At 50.3% G+C, this 17,347-nt stretch overlaps 1 long non-coding RNA gene across 1 annotated transcript in view; it reads right to left on the reverse strand.

Moving 5' to 3' along the window:
* Positions 1–16,678: 16,678 nt before the first annotated feature.
* Positions 16,679–17,347, reverse strand: part of LOC123365141 — an 88,580-nt gene continuing 87,911 nt past the window's right edge. Inside the window, exon 3 of the long non-coding RNA XR_006577445.1 lies at positions 16,679–17,050. This is a non-coding gene — a long non-coding RNA (uncharacterized LOC123365141). The remainder of the gene's footprint in view (positions 17,051–17,347) is intronic.

A 17,347-nucleotide genomic window follows, 5' to 3' on the forward strand; every position in this document is an offset into this window, starting at 1 on the left:
TCTATATCCAAACTTAAATGTTCTTTCCCAGCCTTGCCTAAGCCTTTCTTATACAGTTGAAATTAGATATAATTGGGCAGTAGCGTGGAATGCTGTAGTAAAGAAGACATTCATTCCAATGTTAAATATGAGAAGAGCCCAGCCCTGATGACAGTTTTACATGGAAATGATCAATATGCTAAAACAGAGTTGCATCTACAGCATGGGTTTGATCCAAAAATCATTGCTGTTAAAGGAGAGACTCCATTCAACTTCATCAGCTTTGGATCTGACTCCAAATGAGTTATCACTGTTGAAATATAAGATAAAATCTTGGCCACAGTGGAATTGATGGCAGAACTTCTATTACCTTCTATTCTATCCATAAATCTTTCACAGAGAGTTGTCCATAATCTACAGATTTAAATTTCTCTCCCACCTATCACTTCCCCTGTACAAGTCAAATTCACCTGCATTTCTTCCATTAGTCCCAATCTTTCTAAAACAGCTATTGAATCCTCTGAAGCCCTGTATCATTTCATTCCAGTACATTTGTCTCTTCAGCAGAAACAGAACTGCATAAATCATGCAACAAAGTTTCTGTGAGTACTTGTTCAAATTTGTAATGGAATTCACTTTGGCTGTGCTTATATCCCTTTTGTATTTGTATACTGCAAATATTTATGCAATTGAGTCTTCGTGTCATGACTGTTCTTGATGGGTGAAATTCAAACCCCACATACAAATACTTACTGAGTCCAAATTTTAAATTCACATTCGTGAATATTCTCACCAGAAATCCTTGTACACTCCTCTAATCAGGGACCAAAAAAGCAAAAAACAAAAATAAAGCAAACAAACAAACAACAAAAAACATGTGATATATGTGACCAATCAGAATTTACCAAGATCGCTGAAACAATTTAGCCAGCTGGTGTCTCTGGGAACAGCCTAATTGACTTCAGTGATTTCATCAGCTAAGGATCTGGATTTGAAGATCTCAGCCAGTTCACTGTGAACAAACCCATACAGTTTAAACATTTAGCAGAAAAAGCCATTGAAAACCTATAAAAAACTGAACAAATCTGAGAAGACTATGATCAGCTCCAAGATGTTCCACGATTAGAAAAATGAGACTAAATTTGTTGCATAATTACTCACTGTGAACAATTTACTCAGTTCTGTTCAGGTGGCCAGTGTCGTATTTGATGTAGATGTCCCTGGACCATTGGATGGTGTCTGAGACCATGAGGCACTGCATGAGCCATGCGTAGTGTTGACCGATCCTGCAGGTCGGCAGCACGTACTCGTTGCAGGGGTCCCAGGCTCCCAGGGCTCCAACAATCAGTGCATTCATCTTCACCTCATAGCCCTTCGCTTTCAGGGTGTCGGCCGGGGGGGCGTACTTTTCCAGCTTACAAGCTTGGGCTTCGTGAAAGGCCAGAGTCCTGTTCTCAAAGGACACCATGACATCAACGAGGATGATCTTTTTCTGGGCCTCGTTGGTGATGATGACTTCAGGTCGCAGCCGGCTGTCAGTACCGGGGATGGAGCAGTTCACAGAGACCTCCCCATGCACGGTGTGATAGCTTTCACCAGGTGGTTCTGGATGGCGTTGTGGCACAACTGCCAGGCTCTGGAGTGGGGTTTGCAGCTGCACATAATGTGAGGCAGGGTCTTGTTGGAGTAGTCGCATTTCCTGCAACACTTGTCTCGATTCCTGTGGTGGATGGCTCCGTTGAGTGGGACGCAATTGAGCCGGGCACAGTGGATGAACTGCCAGTCGGTGAAACGGGTGAAGCTGTCCTGGTGAGGAAGTGGTTGCTGGTGTCCCACTTGCTGGTCAACTCGAAGGCTTTACCCTGGTCCAGTTTACGCTTCAGGGTTTCCACAAACAGCAAGTGGATGGTGGCCTTCAGGGTCCTCTTCAGCAAGCCCCTGGCGCTCGGGGTAACGATGGTGTTGTTGTCGGACCTGATCTGTGGCAGCAGGACTCCCAGCTCCTGGCACTCCTCAAACCACTCCCAGCGACAGCCGATGCATTTCCCCAGGCAATGTGTAACGTTCGAGCGCGGGACCACAGTGAAGCGAAGTCGCGCCTGTCCCATCCGGATTCACCATCCAGGGAGCCACTCAGGAAGGTGGTGATGTCTTGGTTGTAGGGGGCTCTGCCGATCCACTTCTTTGTCATGTCACACACTGTGTTCGCCACAATATTTCTTACCGTGGCATCAGGACACATCAGCAGGCGGAAAGCGAGGGTGATCACCGCGATGTCGCACAGGTCACCCATGCAGGGGACATTGGCGTCGCCATGCCTATGGGCGATGTAGACCAACTTGTTCCTGGCTCTCTGGGGAAGGAACAGCCACTTCTTTGCCAGCTGCCGAGCGATCTTGTCTGCCTTGTTGAGGGGCACCTTTGCCACGACGGATCCCCTTAGGACGAATGAGATGCGGGGGGGATCAGGAAACTGTTCAGGGCGTTTATCTTCTGCCATGGTGCCGGCAGGGAGGCATCAATCTTGGTGGCATCCTGCAAAATCTCCTGGATGGTATCCTGGGGTGTCTGCCGGATACGGAAACCCGTCGGTGTGCCCCAGTGCTGGTATGACTGCCCCTCTGTCAGGGGGATGACAGGCTCACCCTGGATCTGGAACCCCATTGCCTGCACCAAATCCCTTTTGCTGCCATCAGTGTGGAGAGTTGTGCACTTCTTTTAATTGAAGCGGAGCCCCATCCAGTTGGCAGCTCAACTGGTGGCATCTAGCATACCTTGGAGGCTCTCTGGGTCAGCCACAGTCAGGACCAGGTCATCTGCATAAGCAAGGTCAGCTCTCACTGTATAGGTTGAAGCCATTTGTGCTGTTGGAGTTTGCTCACAGCAACAGCTCCATGGAGAGGTTAAAGATTATGTGGCTGAGGGGACAGCCCCGCTTTACTCCGCTCTGGATCGGGATCTCGGCGGTCTCCCCTTCAATCGAGCAGATGGTGGTGCTGCACCCCTCATACAGCACTCGGATCACACAAAGGAAGTTCTCTGGCATCCCAAACAGCTGGAGCATGGCAAAAATGTGGTGGTGGGGCATGGACCTACAGGCATTAGCCAGGTCGAGCCACGCTACCGCACACTGCCTCTGCGCCCTTCTGGCCATTTGGATGACGAAGTTGTGTCTGTAGCATCCCTCGCAGGACATGAAGCCTTTCTGGATGGAGCTGATGGCTCCTCTGCTCACCGACCACTCTGTGATCCTCGAGGCCAGGCAGCTGGCATACAGCTTGTACAACGTAGAGCAGAAGGAGATGGGCCTCCAGTTGCTGGGGTCGTCCTGCTTACCCTTCTTGTACACCAGCACCATTGTGGCCTTTTTCCAGGAGCTGGGAGTCCAGCAGAACCACTTGCATTGGTTGAAGAGCATGGCGAGGACCAGGCAGCCAGGGTCTCGCTTTTTCAGGAGGCTGTAGGGGATACAGGATCTGTGTTTTTTGTTTTTGAAAGTCTGGCCATCACTTCCTTGGGCGTAAAGTCAGTCTCCAGGACATCTGTGTCGTCGGCACAGGGCAGGGGGCGGAGGCACTCTGGGCGCTGCATGTCGTTCTGGGCTATGCAGTCAAATACACCATTGAAGTAGCTGTAGAGATGCTCAGACAGCAATAAGATGAGGGCCCATGTAGGATCTCTCTCATGGCCTTGGAGAGGTTCGCCTGGTACAGTTTTTGGATCCTGGAAGCCGCTGTTGCATCATAGTGGAAGCTGCTGTTGCATCAGAGTAGGCATTCTATGAACAGGCAGGGCATTCTCCTGGTTCGAACTCCTCCTGGGAGTGATTTCTGCAGACAGCTCTTGGGTGAGCCTATCTTCGAGGAGGTCAAAGTCGTCAAAGGAAGCTGCTGCTTGTAGCTCCTTGGTCCAGGCGGTCTGCCATGGTGTGGCAGCCCTCACCATCGGCCACTGGTCCTCAGGGTCCTCGACCTCGTCCAATGCAGGCTTTGAGTCTGCTGCGTGGTCAGCCTGCCATCTCTCTTGTGGGTCAAGATTCTCTTCGGTTGGGTGCTGGGTGGAATCTTTGTGTTGCTAGTAGTCGGAGAGACGTGGTCCGGCTCGGGGGTTGCTGGGACACGAGTGGCTGCTGCCTGGGTGGTTGCTGCTGAAGCATGAAATCTCCTGCAGGCCGTGTCCTGCAGGATGAACTTGAGGCCGTACTGGTCCGTCTGGCAATGAAGACCTGGTGCTTTAGTGTGGAGGTGGGGCTGGTCTCTCCAGTGACGGCTGGAGTTTGTAGGGTGGTCTGGGGCGTGGAGCTGGCTCCTCTGGTGGCTGGAGTTCGCAGGGCGGTCTGAGGCATGGCGCTGACTACTCTGATGGCTGGAGTTCACACGGCGGTCTGAGGTGTGGTGCTGGCTCCTCCAACGGCTGGAGCTCACAGGGCAATCTAAGGGGTGACACTGGCTCTGCTGGTGACAAAATCTTGAGCAGCTATGTGCGGTGGGGCACTGATCCTTCTAGGGACGTGCTGGACAGGTGGCGAGGCAGCACTGTGTCATCTCAGCGTGGAGATATGCTTAGTGATATGCGAGGGTGAGGCAGGCCCCCTGCTGGCGTGGACCTGGGTGATGTTCCCCGAGGAAGCAGGTACCTTGTCGATCGCAGCATCCTGTTCAGCTTTTCCTGGCAACTGGGGCAGCTTGATGGCAGCTTGCAAGTTCAGCTTTCTCTGAGGCTCAGGAGCAGCAGGCTGCCATGCAGCAAGAGGGCTGGGAGCCAGAGCAGGAGACTGTGTTGTTCCCTTGAGGCATTTCCTGTAGGCGACTTGGTGTATCTTGCATTGCTTCTGTGTCTCAAAGAGCAGGCTGCAGAGGTCACAGCTGAAGGCAACCCACTTGCTGCGGCATCTCTTCAGGTGCCTGGTGATGCCACCAAGGAGGTGGAAGCTTTGAGGTGGGGAGCAGACGGGGCAGATGAACACATCCACAGTGAGGGGATACTGCAGGTAGATGGTGTCCTCATTACCTTGCAGCGGGGCGGTGGGAGGGGCAGTTCCAGCAGCATTGGTGGTATCGCTGGCTGGTTCTCCCTGATGTGGGCAGGTGGGGTCAAGATATCCAGCTGCATGGGCATCCAGCAAGGTCCTGAGGTCCCTCTGGGTGGTTTCTGAAGCTGGGCAGGCATCCAGTGAGGCGCTGGTGATCCTCTGAGTGGTCTCTGGAGCAATGTTGGTCCTGTCTGTGGAGATTCCTCCCTGGATGGTGTGTACAGCAGAGCGAGCACCACCAGTGTCAGGGTCCTGGGCAACCAGGGGGGTGGGAGTGGTTGCCTTGGAGCATCTTGCAGCGGGAGAACTGGGGAGCTGTTTGTCGACAGCTGCTGGAGAGCAGGAGGACATACCATCGGTGACTGGTGCTGCTGGAGAGTGGGGGGGACTTTTCCCTGGCATCTGCTGGAGGGGGGGCTGTCCCCCGGCAGTTTCTGGAGAGCAGAGGAGCTGTCCCTCGACTGCTGGTGCTCCCGGGGAGAGAGGGAATGTTCCTTCTGGTTGTGATGTCCCAATAGAGCAGCCTCAGGATGCAGGATCTCTCTGGAGCGGCATCTCGGGGCGGTGGGGGGATCCTTCTAGGAGACACCGTTCTTCCCCTTTGTGCTGCTGGTCTGCGATGTCCTGGAGACACAGAGAATCTTCTTCGTAGTCATTGTTCAAGAGACCTTCCATGAAGCAGCAGCAGAGGCATTACAGGGTACAGCTGGCAGTGTCTCAGGAGCAGAGAGAGGATTTTCTTCCAAAGTATCACCAGCGGAATACATCTTCAAAGCAGCACTGATTTTTTCAAAAATAGCAGCAACAGAATCCATCTTCAGAGCAGGTGTTGCAGGTGTCCACCAAAAGAAATTAAACTGATAAAAATAGGTACTATACTTGATTTTAGCTCCGAGGAGCCGAGAAGTTCTGTTCAGGAATACTACAATTGTCCTCCTTCTTGGCCTTCAAACCAAGTTTCCTTAGCTGCTGCTTCCAAGAATATCACTTCAATCATGACTAATTCATTAGCTTAATCAGCTGCCCCATTCTAACACACTTAAATTTAATCATCCAGTTCCTTCATTCCTAAGTGTTTCCTCACTGGGCGGTTTAGGAACACAAACATACAGCCTATCCAAATGGCCCACTGATTACATAGTTCCGTTACACCAGGTTCTGATCTCCTTCTGTATCTCCAGCTAAACAGAGTCCTATTGAGGAGTGGGGTAGCAAATTCCAAGAAAACAGCAGGGTACTGCAAAGCCTAGTATCAGAGCCAATGCTAGGCATAAGGAGACTAAGGGTATGTCCACACTATCCGCCGGATTGGCGGGCAGCAATCGATCCAGCGGGGATCAATTTATCAGGTCTAATCTAGATGCAATAAATCGACCCCTGAGCACTCTCCTGTTGACTCGTGCACTCCAGCACCGTGAGAGGCACAGGCAGAGTCAACAGGGGAGCGGCAGCAGTCGACTCACCGCGGTGAAGACACCACGGTAAGTCGATCTAAGTACATTGACTTCAGCTACGTTATTTACGTAGCTGAAGTTGCATAACATAGATTGATTCCCCTCCCCCCCGGGGTAGACCAGGGCTAAGCAATTGCTTACGGGTCCAAGCAGCTATTTGCTTTTTCATACGAACTTGCCTATTTTAGTATTGTGCAATGGGGGAATATTCCTGCTTAGAACCCTCAATGGGCCAGTACCACCAATGCCTAATATTGGTGATATGTAGATTGCACTTTCCCCTATGAGTGAATTCTGAGTTACGCTAAAGTCAATCTGGACCAAAATCGTCTTTGATGTAACCCCATAGATTACCATGGAATCACATTGGGTATATATTTTGTTCTTATACAGAAAGTGCTGGTATCCTTCCTCTGTTGCTGCCTCCATTAATTGCATCTCAACAAACAGTCTATGCTTTGTTGGTTGGCCCTTTCCTCAAAAACTCCTCTGGGTCATTCTCTTTCACCCCCTGGCCTACAACCCTTTTCCATACTCCAACCCCTTCAGCAGCCCTGCCAGTCTTTCTAATTGGGCATTTATACAGGGCTCACCATTGTGGAATTGGAGTGCTTGACTTATTCTTCTTGCCCTAACCCTCATCTACCTCACACTCCAATTAACTCACCAAACCCCTCTCTAGCTCTTGCTCAGGTGTGTGTGTGGTGCCTCACAACAAGCCTCTTTTATATAGTAGGTGAAGGCCCAGCAGCCAGTGGAGGGAAGAAGGGAGCCACTTGCATCTGCAGCTCCCAAGTGACCTACGACTGGGTTGTAAGCACCTCAGACAGTCTGGGATCCATGCCTTTGTCCAATTCTGAAACTAGGCAGTGGGTACTCATCTTTCTGGCCATGTCACACCCAAATGCCACTGAATGTCCATCAGTATGTGTACTCCAAGCTTCCCCTCTGAATTCTCAGGAGCACCCACCTTTTGTTACACCTTTATCTAAGCACACAGCGGGGACTTGTGTACACATGGTTGTTTGAAAATGTAGTCCCTAACCTGGGTGTGCGACTGAAATAGGCATAAGACCCTTACCTACCTTCTATGGGTGTTATAAGTCTTACTGAAGTCATGTTTTCAAAGTGCATTGAAATCCACAGGTACAAGGCACCATAAAATATTAAAAACAAAATCTGCTTGTGACACAGCGTCTCCTTGGCAAGGGTCTCCTGTTCTTTGCAAACAGCTCCCAACTCTGACCTGACAAACTCATTACATCAAACATGTCCTACAGGACATTTGTCCATGGAGAGTAACATGAATGGTATCTACACAAAGCTCATAATTTGTCAAGGTCATAATTTGTGAAACACTGTGAAATGTATACAGGTAATATTTAAGAAATACTTTATTGGTATTGAAAGTATATTTTATGGGCTCTGAATAAAAAAGTCTCCAGGGTAATGTGTCTCAGGAATTACCCATTCAATTAAGAGGGTTTCATCACCCTGCCCTTGGAGATCCAGTGAGGTAATGTAAGGTTCTATTTTGTCTGCCTTTGCAACATCCCAGCAACAGTCAATGGAAAACCATCAAAGACAACTGCAAACAATCAAAACCATTTGAAGGTGAAAAGGAACATTACAGCAAGCAAAAGATCACCCTGACTGTGAATAAAGACAAAAGACTGTTTCAGTATAACAGCGTGTAGGGAAAGGGATTCTGGATTTATTCACTGAGGAAACCCTTTAAGCAGTGGGGTGGGGGAGGGACGGGGTTCATAAACATTTGGATCCTGGTTCTATATTTAACCAGCCAGGTCTGCAATGGGCTAAACTTTGTGGGGGGAAACTTACTTTATTACATAGAAGGGATAACTATTGATAAATGTAGACCCAGGTTTGCATTTTCTGATTTTGTTATGTGTTGTAACCAGTTATATCCACCACTTTCTCTTGCTTCTCGTTAAGCCTTTATTCTTTCTTAAATAAACCTACTTTTGGTTTTAAGTGCTTGCAAATGCTGTGTGGTTTACAGGAAGTGGTGGTTTAAGTTAAAGCTGATTAATTGGAGTACACTGCACCTTTGGATGCAGAGGATCTGGAATATCCGTGAACATCCATTTTCAGGGGCTAGATATCACAGGTGAACTATTCAAAGGGACTCGGACATTGGGGTGGTACCTCAGTTCCAAGCTGCATCCCAGGGATCCCATCACAGTAGCTATCCCACAGTGCAACTAGCCACAGAGGTTTTTGGGATGGGCTTGCAATGCCTCATGGGACCAAACATTTTTCACGGGGGAATAGGAACATGGCTTCAACTTCCCATGATGCAGTTTCCTCTCTCCCTCCCTCCCCCAATATCTATGGGAAACATGTTTTTTCACACCTTTTTTTTAAAAAGCCTGGCTTAGCTGTGCATAGGCGATAGCCCGAGAAGCATAGACCCTGCTCAGCTGTGTATTCTTGTTGTGAACATTACAAACACCTCCTGCCTTATCCTGCAGTGTTTCCAGACATGAGGCAGGAGCTGTCATGCATAACATTGTGATATCATAGAATAGCAGGGTTGGAAGGGACCTCAGGAGGTCATCTAGTCCAACCCCCTGCTCAAAGCAGGACCAATTCCCAACTAAATCATACCAGCCAGAGCTTTGTTAAGCCTGACCTTAAAAACCTCTAATGAAGGAGATTCCACCACCTCCCTAGGTCACCCATTCCAGTGCTTCACCACTCTCTGAGTGAAAAAGTTTTTCCTAATATCCAACCTAAACCTCCCCCACTGCAACTTGAGACCATTACTCTTTGTTCTGTCATCAGGTACCACTGAGAACAGTCTAGATTCATCCTCTTTGGAACCCCCTTTCTGGTAGTTGAAAGCAACTATCAAATCCCCCCTCATTCGTCTCTTCTGCAGACTAAACAAGCCCAGTTCCCTCAGCCTCTCCTCATAAGTCATGTGCTCCAGCCTCCTAATCATTTTTGTTGCCCTCCACTGAACTCTTTCCAATTTTTCCACATCCTTCTTGTAGTGTGGGGCCTGATACTGGTCACAGTACTCCAGATGAGGCCTCACCAATGTCGAATAGAGGGGAATGATCACATCCCTCGATCTGCTGGCAATGCCCCTACTTATACAACCCAAAATGCCGTTAGCCTTCTTGGCAACAAGGGCACACTATTGACTCATATCCAGCTTCTCGTCCACTGTAACCCCTAGGTCCTTTTCTGCAGAACTGCTTCCTAGACATTCGGTCCCTAGTCTGTAACAGTGAATGGGATTCTTCTGTCCTAAGTGCAGGACCCTGCACTTGTCCTTGTTGAACCTCATCAGGTTTCTTTTAGCCCAGTCCTCTAATTTGTCTAGGTCCCTCTATATCCTATCTCTACCCTCCAGCGTATCTACCACTCCTCCAAGTTTAGTGTCATCTGCAAACTTGCTGAGAGTGCAGTCCACGCCATCCTCCAGATCATTAATGAAGATATTGAACAAAACCAGCCCCAGTACCGACCCTTGGGGCACTCCACTTGAAACCGGCTGCCAACTAGACATGGAGCCGTTGATTACTACCCGTTGAGCCCGACAATCTAGCCAGCTTTCTGTTCACCTTAGAGTCCAATCATCCAGCCCATACTTCTTTAGCAAAGCTTTTGATATGGTCTCCCACAGTATACTTGCCAACAAGTTAAAGTCAAGGAATAACACATCCACTGCTTTCCCCTCATCTGCAGACCCAGTTATCTCCTCATAGAAAGCGATTAGGTTAGTCAGGCATGACTTGCCCTTGGTGAATCCATGCTGACTGTTCCTGATCACTTTCCTCTCCTCGAAGTGCATCAGAATTGATTCCTTGAGGACCTGCTCCCATGATTTTTCCAGGGACTGAGGTGAGGCTGACTGGCCTATAGTTCCCCAGATCCTCCTTCTTCCCTTTTTTAAAGATGGTCACTACAATAGCCTTTTTCCAGTCATCCGGGACATCTCCCGTTCACCATGAGTTTTCAAAGATAATGGCCAATGGCTCTGCAATCACATCCACCAACTCCTTTAGCAACCGTGAATGCAGTGCATACGGCCCCATGGACTTGTGCTCGTCCAGTTTTTCTAAATAGTCCCGAACTAATTCTTTCTCCACAGAGGGCTGGTCACCTTCTCCCCATACTGTGCTGCCCAGTGCAGCAGTCTGGGAGCTGACCTTGTTTGTGAAGACAGAGGCAAAAAAGTCATTGAATACATTAGCTTTTTCCACATCCTCTGTCACTAGGTTGCCTCCCTCATTCAGTAAGGGGCCCACACTTTCCTTGACTTTCTTCTTGTTGCTAACATACCTGAAGAAACCCTTCTTGTTACTCTTAACATCTCTTGCTAGCTGCAACTCTAAGTGTGATTTGGCCTTCCTGATTTCACTCCTGCATGCCTGAGCAATATTTTTATACTCCTCCCAGGTCATTTGTCCAATCTTCCACTTCTTGTAAGCTTCTTTTTTGCATTTAAGATCAGCAAGGATTTCACTGTTAAGCCAAGCTGGTCGCCTGCCATATTTACTATTCTTCCTACACATCAGGATGTTTTTTTCCTGCAACCTCAATAAGGATTCTTTAAAATACAGCTAGCTCTCCTGCACTCCTTTCCCCCTCATGTTATTTTCCGAGAGGATCCTGCCCATCAGCTCCCTGAGGGAGTCAAAGTCTGCTTTTCTGAAGTCCAGGGTCTGTATTCTGCTGCTCTCCTTTCTTCCTTGTGTCAGGATCCTGAACTTGACCATCTCATGGTCACTGCCTCCCAGGTTCCCATCCACTTTTGCTTCCCCTACTAACTCTTCTCCGTTTGTGAGCAGCAGTTCAAGAAGAGCTCTGCCCCTAGTTGATTCCTCCAGCACTTGGACCAGGAAATTGTCCCCTACACTTTCCAAAAACTTCCTGGATTGTCTGTGCACCACTGTATTGCTCTACCAGCAGATATCAGGGTGATTAAAGTCTCCCATGAGAACCAGGGCCTGCGATCCAGTAACTTCTGCTAGTTGCCGGAAGAAAGTCTCATCCACCTCATCCCCCTGGTCTGGTAGTCTATAGCAGACTCCCACCACGACATCACCCTTTTTGCTCACACTTCTAAACTTAATCCGGAGACGCTCAGGTTTTTCTGCAGTTTCATACCGGAGCTCTGAGCAGTCATACTGCTCTCTTACATACAATGCAACTCCCCCACCTTTTCTGCACTGCCTGTCCTTCCTTGTTCATATCCATCCACGACAGTGCTCCAGTCATGTGAGTGAACCCACCAAGTCTCTGTTATTCCAATCACATCATAGTTCCTTGACGGTGCCAGGACTTCAAGTTCTCCCTCCTTGTTTCCTATGCTTCTTGCATTTATGTATAGGCACTTAAGATAACTTGCTGATTGTCCCGCTTTCTCGGTCTGAGACAGGAGTCCTCCCCTCTTGCACTCTCCTGCTCGTGCTTCCTCCTGGTATCTCATTTCCCCACTTACCTCAGGGCTTCGGTCTCCTTCCCTCGGTGAACCTAGTTTAAAGCCCTCCTCACTAGGTTAGCCAGCCTGCTTGCGAAGATGCTCTTCCCTCTCTTTGTTAGGTGGAGCCCATCTCTGCCTAGCACTCCTCCTTCTTGGAACACCATCCCATGGTCAAAGAATCCAAAGCCTTCTTTCAGACACCACATGCGTAGCCATTCATTGACTTCCACAATTCGACGATCCTTACTCAGGCCTTTTCCCTGCACAGGGAGGATGGACGAGAACACCACTTGTGCCTCAAACTCCTTTATCCTTTTTCCCAGAACCACGTAGTCTGCAGTGATCTGCTCAAAGTCATTCTTGGAAGTATCATTAGTGCCCACGTGGAGAAGCAGGAAGGGGTAGTGTAACAGGTCGGACTCACTCCCGCGGCACCTCCTGCTGGTGCTTCTGGGAATTAGCTCAGTCCAGCGCTGGTGCGCCCTCTGCAGGCTGATGATCCACCTGTCTTCAGGCCCCCGTGTGCCTCCCTGGACCCGGTGCCCTTTTACATGGGGTGCTTCCCCCTAGCAGTAACCCCATTCTCTTAGGGTCTCCCCTCCTCAGGGAACCCCCACCCTCTGTCCCCACCTTGCCTCAGTATTGGCTACTGCCAGTCATTGTCTAGCCCCACACTCTGGGGCAGACTGCAGTATCAGCCTATTCATCACAGGCAAAGGGGTTTGGACCTGCTGCCTTGGCCTACCCCTGGGCTGCCCTCTGCAACCCCCAGTACCAGTTGCCCTATGCTAGGCCACAGCCTGGGGCTTTCTTGGCTAGAGCTCCTCAGCTCCTCAGCCTTTTCCCAGCCCTGCTTCACCCTAGGTAATTATCTCAGCTCCTAAGCAGCCAGGCCCATCTCCCTCTGAAGGCAGAGAGAGACTGTCTGGGCTTCTGGCTTCCCTGGCCTTCTTATAAGGCCCTGTTCAGTTTGGGGCGTGGCCCCAGCTGCAGCCACTTCTTCAATCAGCTCAGCCTAGAGCAGCAGCTCTCAAGCCCTGCCAGGCTGCTTTTAAACCCCTCAGGGCAGGAGCAGGGTCCACCCTGCTACACACCCCCCACCTCAAGAACCCCTCCACTGGGGGGCGGGCGAGAGTGTTTGTTCTACCGGCCCAGTTTTCTCCTCAACTGGGCCCTCAGGACATCTCTTTCCTGCCGCAGGCTCTCCAGCGTTTGGAGCAGCCTGCTTGTTTCCTCCTCTATTGTCTGGGTCCCCATCGTAGACCTCTCTAGTCCTATGTGGGCTCCCACATTGGTTTGGGTTCCCACCTCGGCCCTCCTGGCCCTTGTGTGGGTCCCCCAATTAAGGTGAGGCCGCTCTGCCCCAGCCCCCTTGTCTCTAGGGGCCTCAATCTGGACTACCCCTTCCTGGAGGCTAGTCCCAGACTGAGCCTTGGTTTCGGACACTCCCCCTCTCTGCCTCAGGGGGCAATGCCTCTTTAGGTGGCCCTTGGTGTGGCAGTGGAAGCACCCTCGGGGCCTTCCCCCTGCCACGGCCCTATCACAGCCTGTTTGGGCCCTAGCCCTTTCTTCTGGGCTGGCCCGGGCCTTGGGAGCTCTATGAGGGCACTCCCTCTTTAGGTGTCCCTGCTCCCCACAAGCCCAACAAGTTTGGAGCACCCCTGTTAACTTCACAGAGGGCACTCGAGTCCGGTAGCGGCACTCCCTTCTGAAGTGTCCCTGTCGCCCGCAGGCAAAACAGTCTTTAGGCCCTGGCACTGGCCTCCAGCCCAAGGTGCCTGGCCCCTGTTGAGGTCCATGTGCCCGCCCCCGCAGCAGCTGAAGCAGCCCTGCTTGCTGTTCGGTGAGCCGGGCCACACAGGCTCTCCAATAATAGTCCATTTTTTCTTCAGTCTGTCAAGTCTCAAAGTCTCTGCTCCAGGCAATAGTCCCACAGTCCTTGCCTTGGCCCCTTGTATCAGGGGCGGACCGCTATGCCCGCATTCTCCACCACGTGTAACGGGTCTGACTCACCCCTGCGGCGCCTCCTACTGGTGACTCTGGGAATTAGCTCTGTTCCAGCGTTCGGAGCGCCCTCTGCAGGCTGGTGATCCACCTGTCTTCAGGCCCCCGTGTCCCTCCCTGGACCCGGTGCCCTTTTACATGGGGTGCTGCCCCCTAGCAGTAACCCCGTTCTCTTAGGGTCTCCCCTCCTCAGGGAACCCCCACCCTCTGTCCCCACCTTGCCTCAGTATTGGCTACTGCCAGTCATTGTCTAGCCCCACACTCTGGGGCAGACTGCAGTATCAGCCTATTCATCACAGGCAAAGGGGTTTGGACCTGCTGCCTTGGCCTACCCCTGGGCTGCCCTCTGCAACCCCCAGTACCAGTTGCCCTATGCTAGGCCGCAGCCTGGGGCTTTCTTGGCTAGAGCTCCTCAGCTCCTCAGCCTTTTCCCAGCCCTGCTTCACCCTAGGTACTTATCTCAGCTCCTAAGCAGCCAGGCCCATCTCCCTCTGAAGGCAGAGAGAGACTGTCTGGGCTTCTGGCTTCCCTGGCCTTCTTATAAGGCCCTGTTCAGTTTGGGGCGTGGCCCCAGCTGCAGCCACTTCTTCAATCAGCTCAGCCTAGAGCAGCAGCTCTCAAGCCCTGCCAGGCTGCTTTTAAACCCCTCAGGGCAGGAGCAGGGTCCACCCTGCTACAGGTAGTGATCTGAGGGCTTGATGAGTCTCAGCAGTCTCTCTGTCACATTGTGAATCCTAGCTCCTGGCAAGCAGCAGACCTCTCAGTTTTCCCAGTCAGGGCGGCAGATAGATGACGCAGTCCCCCTGAGGAGGGAGTCCCCAACCACCACCACCGGCCTCCTTCTCATGGGAGCGGTGGTTGTGGAACCCCCATCCCTGGGACAGTGCATCTCGTGCCTTCCAATCGGTGGAGTCTCCTTCTGCTCCCTTCTCTCAGATGTACCATCTAGTCCACTCTCCACTGTGGAAAGAACATGAAAACGGTTGCTCATCTGTATCTCCGTTGCTGGTACATGGACGCTCCTCTTTTTTCTTCTGGAGGTCACATGCTGCCAAATTTCCTCACCGTCCCTCTCTCCCCTCTGCACAGCCTGCTCCAAGTCTTCAGGACGTTGTGCCCGTAGAAGCATATCCTGATGTCTGTCCAGGAAATCTTCATTTTGTCTTATGCAACGCAGGGTTGATACCTGTTGCTCCAGACCTCGAACCTTCTCTTCCAATATGGAGACCACCTTGCACTTTGTCTCTCTTCCACAGAACAGAAGCAACTTCGTCTGTACAAACATGGAAGCAGCCGTGCTGCAAGCCATAGAACAAAACAATTCCCAGTTGCTACTGGCAGTCACGCAGCAGCTGAACAGGTTGGAGTGCCATTTCTTGTCCCAGGAAACAAGCACTGACTGGTGGGATCACATCATTATGGGGCTGTGGGATGACAAGCAGTGGCTGCAGAACTTTCACATGCAGAAGACCACTTTCCAGGAACTTTGTGCAGAGCTTTCCCCAGCCCTGAAATGCAGCAACACTAAAATGAGACTTGGAGAAGTGAGTGGCAATCGCTTTGTGGAAGCTTGCAATGCCAGACTGCTACGGGTCAGAGGGGAATCAATTCTGAGTTGGTAAATCCACTGTGGGAGCTGTTGTGATCCAAGTGTGCAGAGCCATTAATCGACTTCTGCAAAGAAGGGTAGTGACTCTGGGCAAAGTGCAAGACATAGTGGATGGTTTTGCTGAGATGGGGTTCCTTAACTGCAGTGGAGCGATTGATGGCACACATATACCTATCTTGGCATCAGACCACCTTGCCAAAAAGAGTACATAAATGAAAGGGGTACTTTTCAATGGTGTTGCAAGTGCTGGTGGATCCCAGGGGGCATTTTCATAAACATCGACATTGGATGGTCAGGAAAGGTGCATCACGCCCACATCTTTAGGAACACAGGCCTGTTCAGAAAGCTGTGATCAAGGACTTTCTCTCCAGATCACAGAATAACCATTGATGATGTTGACGTGCCAATAGTGATCCTGGGAGACCCAGCCTAACCCTTACTCCCAAGGCTCATGAAGCCATACACCAGCCACCTCGACATCAGTAAGGAGTGGTTCAACAATAGGATAAGCAAGTGCAGAATGGTGGTGGAATATGCTTTGGGATGTTTAAAGGGTTGCTGGCAGTTTGGTTACTAGGTGAGATCCCAGTAAAAGCAATATCCTCATTTTTATTGCTGCCTACTGTGTGCTCCATAATATCCATGAAGCAAAAGGATAGAAGTTTCCGCAGGGGTGGGCATGGATGCGATTAGGCTGGCAGCTAATTTTGAGCAGCCAGATCCCAGGTAATAAGAAGACCCCAGCAAGGAGCTCTGTGTCTCCAGGAGGCTTTGAAAACCCATTTCACTAATGAGCCACAGTAATGTGCATTGTGCCTTCCCATTCCATCCCCTCCATTGCCTCAGTTTCCCTGAAATTCCTGCCCCCCCCCAACCCTCATGCTTGGAATAAATGAAGAGTATTTCATTCTTGAAACATTGACTTTTATTGCACAAACATAAAGAAACTGAAAGAACGGGAAAATAATTTAACCTTGGCCAAATGTTGTGATAAAATAGGGAGGGGAGAAACCAAGTCAGCTTCTCTATGAAAGCACAGAAGTCATCAATCAATCAAAGGCCTTTTGTTCTTAGTATTCTCCCCCGGTGTTGAGCAGAAGGAATAATGCACCTTCCTTCCTACCCCCCACCTCCTGGAATGTTTGGGGAAGAGAGATTGGAAACAGGTCAATGTTTGCAGGCCATTGGGGGGGGCAACAGAGGGAGTCTAGCCTCAAGCTGTTTTTCTTGAAGCTCAACCACATGCCTCAACCTATCTGATTGGTCCATCATAATCTGCAGCATCTCATCCTGTGTGGCATGCTCATGATCTCGGGATGTTCTCCTGCTTTCCATGTCTATGTCCAGTTTTTCAGACAATGAAATCATCCAGGCTCTGAGTTCCATATCAGCTGTCCCGGAGGCATTCATTATCTTGTTAAACATGTCATCACGCATTCTCTTTTTCCATCTTCTAATCTGCTATAGCATCTCTGTCGGTGTGGCAGTTGTGCTGAAGGCCAAGTTTTCCACTGTAACACATGCAAAGCACAAGGCAGCCATTGTCAATGCATATCCTGGGTCTAATGCAAGGTTACTATTTAAAAAAAATACTCCCCTTATTACACTCAATTGCAAGCCAGAATATAATCAGTATCCCTAGCTATTCAACGAACCGCTTCCAGCCATGGTGAGTATGGCCCAGTGGCATGTGTGATGGGCCTTGTGCTGCAACTTGTGGGAAACCTGCATCAGGAGCACAGATGGGCAGGTGGACAATGTGCCCTCCCCCTAGCAACATGGACATTTCTTTGAGACCAGGAACCAGC

This window comes from Mauremys mutica, chromosome 2 (assembly GCF_020497125.1).
Source record: "Mauremys mutica isolate MM-2020 ecotype Southern chromosome 2, ASM2049712v1, whole genome shotgun sequence".
NCBI classification, from domain to species: domain Eukaryota; kingdom Metazoa; phylum Chordata; order Testudines; family Geoemydidae; genus Mauremys; species Mauremys mutica.